Source organism: Zalophus californianus, chromosome 2 (assembly GCF_009762305.2).
Source record: "Zalophus californianus isolate mZalCal1 chromosome 2, mZalCal1.pri.v2, whole genome shotgun sequence".
Lineage (NCBI taxonomy): Eukaryota > Metazoa > Chordata > Mammalia > Carnivora > Otariidae > Zalophus > Zalophus californianus.
This window is the reverse complement of record NC_045596.1, coordinates 13550822-13560846: the sequence shown is the minus strand read 5'-3', so window position 1 is coordinate 13560846 and position 10025 is coordinate 13550822.

Below are 10025 nucleotides of genomic sequence, written 5' to 3'. Positions count from 1 at the left end.
TGAAAATATGGAGGAGTGTGAGGGAGGGTGTTGGCTTGGCTTGGGGAATGGGGATCAGGCCTGCCTGGAATGAAAGGTGGTTATAAAAGAGAGTGATGCTGGATTAAAGAGGATCTTGAAAGGCTGGAAGAGTTTATAATTGATGTGGGGGTTCACATGGACTCATTAAGTACTTTGTAGGAACTGGGAGAAATAAAAGCTATGCTTTAGTACAATTAATAGAGATTGGCATGAAGGGTACAAAAAGTTGAGTAGTGTAGGTAGGGGAAAGTTATGCTTCCCTGGAAACCTGTGCATGGTCCAGAGAGACTGTGAGCAGGCTCCTCTGGGGTATCTGATTCAGATTCCAAGGAACTTCTTTCACAACTCTATAAATTGTTATGCAATGCAAATCTTGTTTATAGACATGATAATGTAGGTCAGAGTTGGAGCACTCATGTTGGTGAACACATGGAGATTCAGGGAGAGTGACCACTCACTCGGAGAGGGCATGGAAACTCCATGCCCCTTCCCACATATCTTGCCCCATGCATCTCTTTCACCTGGCTGTTCCTGAGTTATGTCCTTTTATAATAAACCTGCAATCTAGCTTCTAGATGACATATGCCATTGATTCACTTCTCAGGAGAGAGTGCTTCTTCTCCTCCTCCTCAGGATGGAGTCAGCCAGACTTTTGGGAAACTTGGGTGAAGCATAGTCCAAAGCTGAAATCCTTGCAGGATGAATACTGTGTTCTAGAAACCATAAATACTCCATACTATAAACATTACTGATGAAACACGGAGAAGAGAGATGTCCAGTGAATAATCTGACTCTGAAGGCTAAACATCTAGAGAGTGGAAAGAACTGACCGTCGGTTCCTTGAATACTGCTTCACTGCTAAGAAGTCCAGCGTGGCCCATAGACCATGTGGAACAGCCAAGAGGAGAGGAACTGAAGTCCCGGAGGCAGCTGCCAGAATCAAGCTTCAGAAGGGTGAGAATTGGAGTTCACATGACTCCAGCCACAACTTTTGAGTCTTCTTGCTAAGACGTCAAGGAACAGAGGCAAACCATCCTCCCTAGACCCTGTCCACATTATTACCCCACAGAATCTGTGAGCATAATAAGTATTGTAGTTTTAAGCCACTTTTTAAAAATGTAGATCAAAGTTGATGGTGGCTCAGGCTAGGGTGCTGAAGTGGAGGCGTTGAGAAATTGTCACGTTCTGGGTATATTTTTAAAGTGGAAGGATGCCTGGGTGGCTCAGTCAGTTAAGCGTCTGCCTTCAGCTCAGGTCATGATCCCAGGGTCCTGGGCTTGAGCCCCGCATCAGGCTCCCAGCTCAGCAGGGAACCTGCTTCTCCCTCTACCTGCTACTCTCCCTGCTTGTGCTCTCTCTCCCTGACAAATAAATAAATAAAATCTTTTAAAAAATAAATAAAGTGGGGCCATCAGAACTTCTTCATGAACTGGAGTCTGGGTGTGAGAAAAAGGAGTCAAAGATGACTCCAGTTTTTGGTCCAAGCGAGTATAAGGAAGAAGTTGCCATCAATGATGATGGGAGCTAAGATGCCATCGACTAGGAAGGAGGTGGGTGGAGCAGGTTTGCAGGCGGTGGTCAGGGTTGTAAAACGTCCACTAGACATCCAAATGGAGATGTAGAGGAAGTAGCTTAATGTATGAGTCTGGAGTTCAGGAGAAGGTTCTGGGTTGGAGATATACATTTGAGAGTCATTGACATGAAGAGGATACCTAAAGCCATGAGTCTATAAAAGGAGGCAGGTGGACAGAAGGGGGGAAAAAGCAAGGGACCAAGGACTGAGCTCTAAGAGCCTTTAACACAAAGATGTTGGAACAAAGAAGAACCAGCCCAGAGAATAAAATGTAGCAACTAATGGGGCAGGAGAAAAACAGAGAGTAGTTCCTTGAAAAAAGCCTTAAGATTTCTGTAAAATGGAAGAGGGAGCCTTCCTCCTTCTCCTCTCCCCTTCTTTGTCCCTGGAATGCAGCCTTAGTGGGAGGAGCTGTAAACCACAAGACACAGGAAGCTCGTCACCAATGGCATCTGGCCAGTGAATCATTTCTGGACTGTGACTTTGTTTAGGCTACTGTTATTTTGTCCTTTTGATTGGATTCTAACCAATACACACAGACAATATTACAAAGCCTTGCTCAAGATATTTCAATCCTGCCACCCTGGTTTCAAGCTGAAGTGTTTCCCACTTCTTATTGGTTCTCATGCTTATTTTGGTTTTCTTTTTTCTTTTCCAAACTGGACAGATTCTTGTGGAGGGTTGCTGGAAGTTCAGAATTTAGATTAATAACACACATCACAATGCCACAGCATTATCTGGTTTCCTTTGATGGTGACTGTAGACAGATAAGCCTTCAAATGGGCTGGTCTGAAGGAGGAGGATGTGGTCTGCCTCTGTTCCTTAAAACACACGTTTAGGGGTGCCTGGCCAGCTCAGTAAGTAGAGCCTGTGACTCTTGATCTCTGGGTTGTGGGTTCTACCCCCATACTGGGTTGTAGAGGTTACTTTTTTTTTTAAGATTTTTATTTATTTGACAGAGAGATAGAGAGAGAGCACAAGCAGACAGAGAGGCAGGCAGAGGGAGAGGGAGAAGCAGGCTCTCCGCTGAGCAGGGAGCCCAATGTGGGACTCAATCCCAGGATCTGGGATGATGACCTGAGCCGAAGGCAGCCGCTTAACCAACTGAGCCACCCAGGGGCCCTGGGTGTAGAGACTACTTAAAAAAAATAAAATTTTTAAAGAAAACCAAACACGTCTAAACTAATATAACATCATATGTTAATAGTCCTTCAGTGAAAATATTTTTTAAACCTTACACATTTGTATTACAAAAAATAAATTCACAAAGAAGAGTAGCATTGTGAGGTGTGTTTGATTTTCATTTGAAGGTATTATGCACTATTGTAGGAAGTCATCAATTTATATTGCACTAGATGTATGAGAATCAAAGTGGGAGGAATTTGAGGAAGTTTGCACCATATTTCTGATATGGTTCATTAGTATGTTAGAGTCTTTTACCAGGCCAGGCTACATAATTTTCAGAGCCCAGCGTAGAATGATAATGTGAGGCCCCTTCTTCAAAATGATCAAGAATTACAAGATGATTGGGGCGCCTGGGTGGCTCAGTTGGTTAAGCATCTGCCTTTGGCTCAGGTCATGATCCCAAGGTCCTGGGATTGAGCCCCACGTCGGGCTCCTTGCTCAACGAAGAGCCTCCTTCTCCCTCTCCTTCTGCCTGGTACTCCACCCGCTTGTGCTCTCTCTCTGTCAAGTAAGTAAATAAAATCCTAAAAAAAAAAAAAAAGAATTACAAGATGATGACAGCAGATCATTAAACCAAGTGTTGGGCCCTACTAAGTGTGGGGACCTATGCAACTACAGAGATCACACACCCATGAAGTTGGCACAACCCCTTATATTACAGATTTGTGTGCTGAGAGTCTCCTGGATGGAAACCCCTATAAATAGCTCTGGCATTGAACACCATGCTCAGCTTCATAACATTAATGGTGTAATGTCACCAAAGCCAAGGAAGGAGGGAGGTCGCCTACTGATTGAGAGCTCAAGAGTTTCAAATGCTGCTGAGATTAAGGAGCATAGCAACAGAGCATGTTTCATCCTATTTGTCAAGAAAGAGGCCCTGCATTTGCATCTCCATGATAACACCTAGCACTGCTTGTTTGTAATTTTGCCCTAAGTTAGGAACAATATTCTTCAAGCCGCAGAATATTGGACTAACAGAGGCCTAAACAAACAGCAGTTTGTTTTTCTCATATAATAGCAAGTCCAGGGATAGGTTTTTCCTACGTTAGTTCAGCTGCTTAGTGTTGCCTTGGTGTTCTTGCTCTTTGCTCGGCCGTTCCTTCGTGGTTGCACGGGGGTATAGGCTTCCTGTCCAGACTCAAGGTAGCAGGAAGCAGGAAGAGATGGCACCAGCTCCATCTGTCTTCCTTTTGCTTCGAACCTACCAGCAATGCTCATCCCACAGCGGCTTCCCTCCTCAGGTTGCTCTCCTCTGCGCTGAAATCTGCAGAGGGTGGCCCCGCCGGCAGAGTCGGGCCACCCGCCTGCCCCACCTGCTGGGAAAGTGAAGCTTCTGGCTGCTCCCTAAAGCGGTGGGACTCCCAAGGGGGGTACTCCCTAACCAAAGAGGGAGGGTGTAAGGGGTGCTGGGACGCCAGCAAACCTGAGAGGCCTACTCAGTCCCGTACAGTAGTCCCCCTTATCTGCAGTTTCGCTTTCTGTGGTTTCAGTTACCCTCTGTCAAAAGGCGGTCTAGAAGCAGGTGATCCTGACCAGATCGTCTAATGGAACGCCTAACCTAATGCTCCGTCACGATGCCTACGTCGTTCCCCTCACTTCCTCTTGTCCTGCAAGCATGTTATCACCTCACATCATCACAAGGAAAAGGAGGGTGAGTACAGTACAAGCAGATATTTTGAGAGAGACCACATTCGCATAACTTTTATTATAGTATATTGTTATCATTGTCCTGTATTAGTAGTAGTAGTTATTGTTGTTCATCTCTTATTGTGGCTGATTTTTTAGAAATTAAACTTCATCATAGGGATGTATGTATAGAGTTCAGTTCTATCTGTGGTTTCAGGCATTCATAACCCTTACTATTATGTACCTTTGTGTGCATTTTTAAAGAAATTCTTACACGGTAGCTTAAACATATTAGAGGCTTATCTTCTCATGAGAGAGAAGACAAAGGCTGGTACAGAGGCTGCCTAAAATTATCCGAGGCTCAAATTTCTTCTGTCTTTCCGCTCTACCATATTTAGTGTTAAGCAAATGACACCTGTTGCCTATCATCCAGAGTGGGAGTCCGAGCACTTCTGCCCACCGCATCTTGGTATCGGGCTTGTCAAAGAAAAATGCAATGCAGTCAAGAGCTGGAGGGAGCAATGCTTTACTCACATAGAGCAGAAACAACAAGGTCAGCTTCAGTAGTGGGGGTCCGTCCCTCATGGCCAGCGGGTTTCCCTGAGAGCCAATGCGGGGCGACTGAACTACTAGCACCCCTCTTTGCCTCAGTAGCAGGACCCCTCCCTTCCACAGTGGAGTCTGGAATACTGAAAGCTGGAGACAGGCCTGTGGGCCATTGATTGAAACACATGCTTCAGAAGAACAAAGGAACACACACTGAGCCTGAAACAGGGAAAGATATGCCCATACAAGGTGATGAGTCTAGCTCAGGGTGTGTGGATTCTTTATCCCTAGGTAAGAAGGTGTTCCAGGTCCAAGACCTATTCTTATGTGGTCAAGTGGGGGTTGAAAGACTACAGGAGAGGGCCTCTCTCACTCATTAATGGAGAGTTTGCATCCTCAAGGTCGTCTGGCTGCTGGAAAGTCAGCCATTATCTCTGCCTTCAGGATAGGAGGAAGGGCAAAGACAAAGCTCCGCCCCCCCCCCCCCCCCCCCCCCCCCCCGCCCCCAAGTCATTGCCTTTACAAAATGCTTTGGAAGCTCTGCTCAAGGACTTCTGCTTTCTGCTTACAATCCATTGGCCATCCCTATCGGTAGGAAGGGCTGCTACACAAGATGAAAATCTGGGTTCTAAAACTCAAATGAAAGGGAGACTGGATGTTATTTAGGCAACAAGCAGTGTCTGCCCGCACAGTAATCGCTACTCATCTCTCAGGTCACAGTTCGGATTTCATTTCCCAAAGGAATTCTTTCTTGATGCCCTTGTTATATCAGCTCCTCTTTGCCTATGTTCTTTAACATTGTAGAGGAGGTAAAATTTCTCCTTTACCCTTTTAGGGTCTCTGGCTGGACCTAAAATTAAACGACATAGCAGATTAAGAGGAGCAAAGCGTACAAATTTCACTTATTAATGTTTACATGGGAGCCTTTGCAAGAAAAACAAAGACCAGAGAAGCAGTTAGGGCTGCAAGCTTGTACACTAGGTTGTTAATGTTGTTTCAATCAGTGCAATTGCGAACAAAGTATATCGTAAATGCTGAGCAAATTTGTTGTTGTGTACACATCTAAGATTAATGTTCTAAAATAATATATGTGAAATTTTGAAATTTGCATTTTTAAATAAAATATCTCTAGAAGACCTCTTCCAGTTGGAGGGAATCTCATGTGCAAAGATTACTGACAAACTTGTCTCTTTTTAAAAAAAATTTATTTATTTATTTTGAAAGAGAGAGCGAGCAGGGGGAGAGGCAGAGGGAGAGAACCTTTCACACAGACTCCCCACTGAGGAGCCTGACGTGGGATTCAGTCCCACAACCCATGAGATCATTACCTGAGCCAAAACCAAGAGTTGGAGGCTTAACCGATTGAGCCACTGAGGCACTCCCCCACTTTTTAAAAAGGTTTTATTTATTTATTTGAGAGAGAGAGAGCACAAGCAGGAGGAAGGGCAGAGGGAAAGGGAGGATAAGCAGACTCCCCCACTGAACGGGGAGCCTGCTGTGGGGCTCAATCCCAGGACCCTGAGACCATGCCCTGAGCTGAAGTCAGATGCTTAACCAGCTGAGCCTCCCAGGCGCCCTGACAAATTTGTCTTTTGAATGAGATGATGATAGCTACTACATATTAAGAATCTATTATATTAAAAACAAATAGAGGCTGATCATTAACTTAACATGGATTTTTTAACATTGATCTTATTTCCCATTTCCTTGGATTTTGCTCTTAAATTTCTTATTTCTGCTATCAGAAATTTTAATTTCCAAGTCCTCTTTCTTTTCTCATTGATGCAATATTTACTACTATTTTTCTATAGACATTAATGATGCTTTCTCTGAAGTTTGCTTCTATTCTGAATTGTCTGTTTCCTCTAAGAACTATCTCTTCTTTGTTTGAACCTCTGACTTTGATGTGGGTGGATTTCCTCAAATGCCTGGTGATCTTTGGCTGTCTAATAACATATAAAAGTGAGGCACTGAAAGGCTAAATGGAACCTCTTTGATAATTAGTAGCTGTAACCCAAGGGTGATTAGGTAGATCCAGTCATTTCATTGGGACATCTCTAAATGTCAAAATTGACAAGCTTTTCTCTTGGGTTGCTCCTTTTGCTCAAAAGGATCCTTCAATTGCCTGTCTGTCCTTCAATAGCCTGACTGCTAGTTTTTTTTGGAGCATGCCAGATGGAACCTGTCTTGACTTATATAATTCAGTCTATAGATTTTCACTTAATTTCCCTATTTTCAATTACATGCATCCCTCTGCTGGATCTGGGGCCCCCAAATCTGGAGCACCTCTGATTCAATCCCTTTAGAGAGAGAATCTAGTCTTCTACGAAGTTGGGGAAGAGGCATTTATGTGGGGGAGCATGAATATAATGTGTAAAGATTTATTGAGATACCATTTCATGTTTCTGTGTGTATTTTCTTCATTGCTGTGTAATTTGATATCATGATCACATCTCTGTCAATTAAGGATTAAGAGGATGGCTCTCAATAGAACCATATCACAGACTGAATAAATTACTACTCTTCAGACCACTGGAATGGAATTTTGCTATGTGTGTTCATTCATTTATTCAGCAAATATTTATTGAATGCCTAGTTTGTGTGAGGCACTGTTCTAGGTGCTGGGGAAAACAGCAGTGAATACAACAGGCAAGAGTGTCCTGAGTTACATGAACCTGAGGATCTATATATTTATTTCATTCATTCTCTTAATAAATATTTTCAGAGCTTACAATATGGCAGGTAATGAGGTAGGCTCTGGGGATATAAGATAAATAAAAGACACAACCTGCCTTCATTCAGCGCATCGTGCAGGAAGGAAGACCACTAAACAAGGTGATGACAAGGGTATGTGATGGGTGAGGGCTGTGATATGGAAAATACAAAAGCACAGAGTAGGAGGCTCTCACCTGATTTGTGGGGCAGGACAGTTTTCCCAGAGAAATTAACATAAAAGCTGAGACATATACAATGAGTAGGACTGTTGGGGGTGAAGAGAGAGGAGGTGGGTGAAGGGCTTGGGAATAGGCAAGAGTGTGTGGCTGGTCTTTCAAGGAATTGAGAGGTCAATGTGGCTGCAGTGTAGACAGTGAAGGAAAATGGAGCTGTACAGGTAAGCGGGGTCTGGCAGTTGAAGACTTGTACACTGGGGAGAGCTGAGGGTAGCTTGTACTGCATGGTGGCTGGAGCAAGGAGAGAAATGGAGAATTATCATGCACTTAAGGTAGAATCAGGATGATGTGGTGATGCACTGGATTTGAAGAGTGAGGGACAGTGAAGATTTAAAGGTGACTCAGATTTCTAGCTTAAGCAGCAAGGTGGATGTCCTGCTTTCAACTGAGATTGAGGACCCAGGAGGAGAAACAGTCCTGGGGGGCGGGGTTAAGCAAAGAGGCAGTAAGAAAAAACAGTTCCATTTTCCTCAAGTTGGAGACATCCAAGTGGAAATATACAATAGGCAGCTGGATGAATGGGTCTGGAGCTCAGGTGAGTCATCCTGGCTAACGATACCAATTTTGCAAGCATCGGCATAGAGCTGAAAACAGGGGAGAGGATAAGAATGCCCAAGTGGAGTATTTGTACTTAGGTAATATGAGGGCCATATACATAATCTTGGGAAAGTCCAATATTTATGAAACTGGTAAAGGAAAAGACAGAGAAGGAGTGCCCCCAGAGGTAGCAGATAAAGATACTGATTAGAGGACAAGACTGGTCAACAAGCTCAAATACTGCAGAAAGGTGAGTCAGCAGGAATAAGGTTGGGGAAGAGTCCCGCAGATTATGCAATGTGGAAGTTACAGTTTACCTTGGCAAGAGCAGTTGCAAAGGTCTATTCCATCCTCAGCAGATTCTGTACAAATGTAGGTTAGCTCATGTCACTCCTGAGTTCAAAACTCACCAAGGTCTTCCCAATCACTCACCTTCAGACTTAGGATATCTGACAAGTGGTCTGGTCTCTCCATCTCCAACCAATTATCTCCTGGGCCTCGTCTCTATGACTCTCTCTTTTCCTATCACACTTAACCTCCTCGCTGTTTCTTGAAAACCAAGGGAGGCCCTGTGGCCTTTGTAATTGCTATTTGATCTGTCAGATGTGATGCTCCCAGATTTCTGCCGAACTCACCCCTTTGCTTCCTTAAGGTACTTTTCAGTGAGGCCTTACCTGACACTCTATTTAAATCACTTATTTCCATTCAAGCACTATTCCTCTTGCCTATTTTATTTTTCTTCATGGCGTTTATCACCACTGAACATACTATATGTTTAATGAAACATTTATTTATTATTATTTATTAACATTTATTATTTATTATTTATTTACTTTATTGTCTCTCACCTCTACCTTCCCTCAGATGTAAGCTGCACAAGAAAAGAAGTTCGGATCACCCATGTGTCCCAGGAAACTAGAATAATGCATATGACATAATAGTCACTTAATAAATATTTGATGAATAAATTAACAAGCTAAGTAATGTACCGAAAAAAAGTAGATATGAAGAATAAGTTTGGCTGCAAAGAAGTAGAGAAAGATACTGCTGTCCTTAGAGGGAAATGTGGGGTCTAGGGAAGATGGTATGGTTTTTTTTGTTTGGTGGACACTGATATTTTCCCTTTTCTTCTTCATACTTTATTTTGAAAAAAATTATCAGTTCCCAGAAAGTTGGAAAAGAAGTCCAGGAGATTCCTCCGTTTACCTTTCACCTTTCCCCAACGGTGACTTCTATATCTGCACAATTATAGTACAATATCAAACCCAGGAAGATGACATTGGTATAATATGTGTATGTGTATATACAGTTGTAAGTCATTTTATCACATGAGCAGATCTACATCTGCATCTATGTAACTCCAGTAAAATATCCAAACCAGGAAACTGACATTAGTATAATGTGTGCATATAGTTCTATGTTACTTGAGGTATCAGACTATTACAAAGATCCCCTTCATGCTCCCCTCTGCCCCATCCCTAACCCTTGGGAACCACTAATTTGTTCTTCATTTGTATAATTTTATCATTTCTAGAGTGTTATGTAAGTGGAATCATATAGTATGTGACCTTTTGAGATTGGTTTTT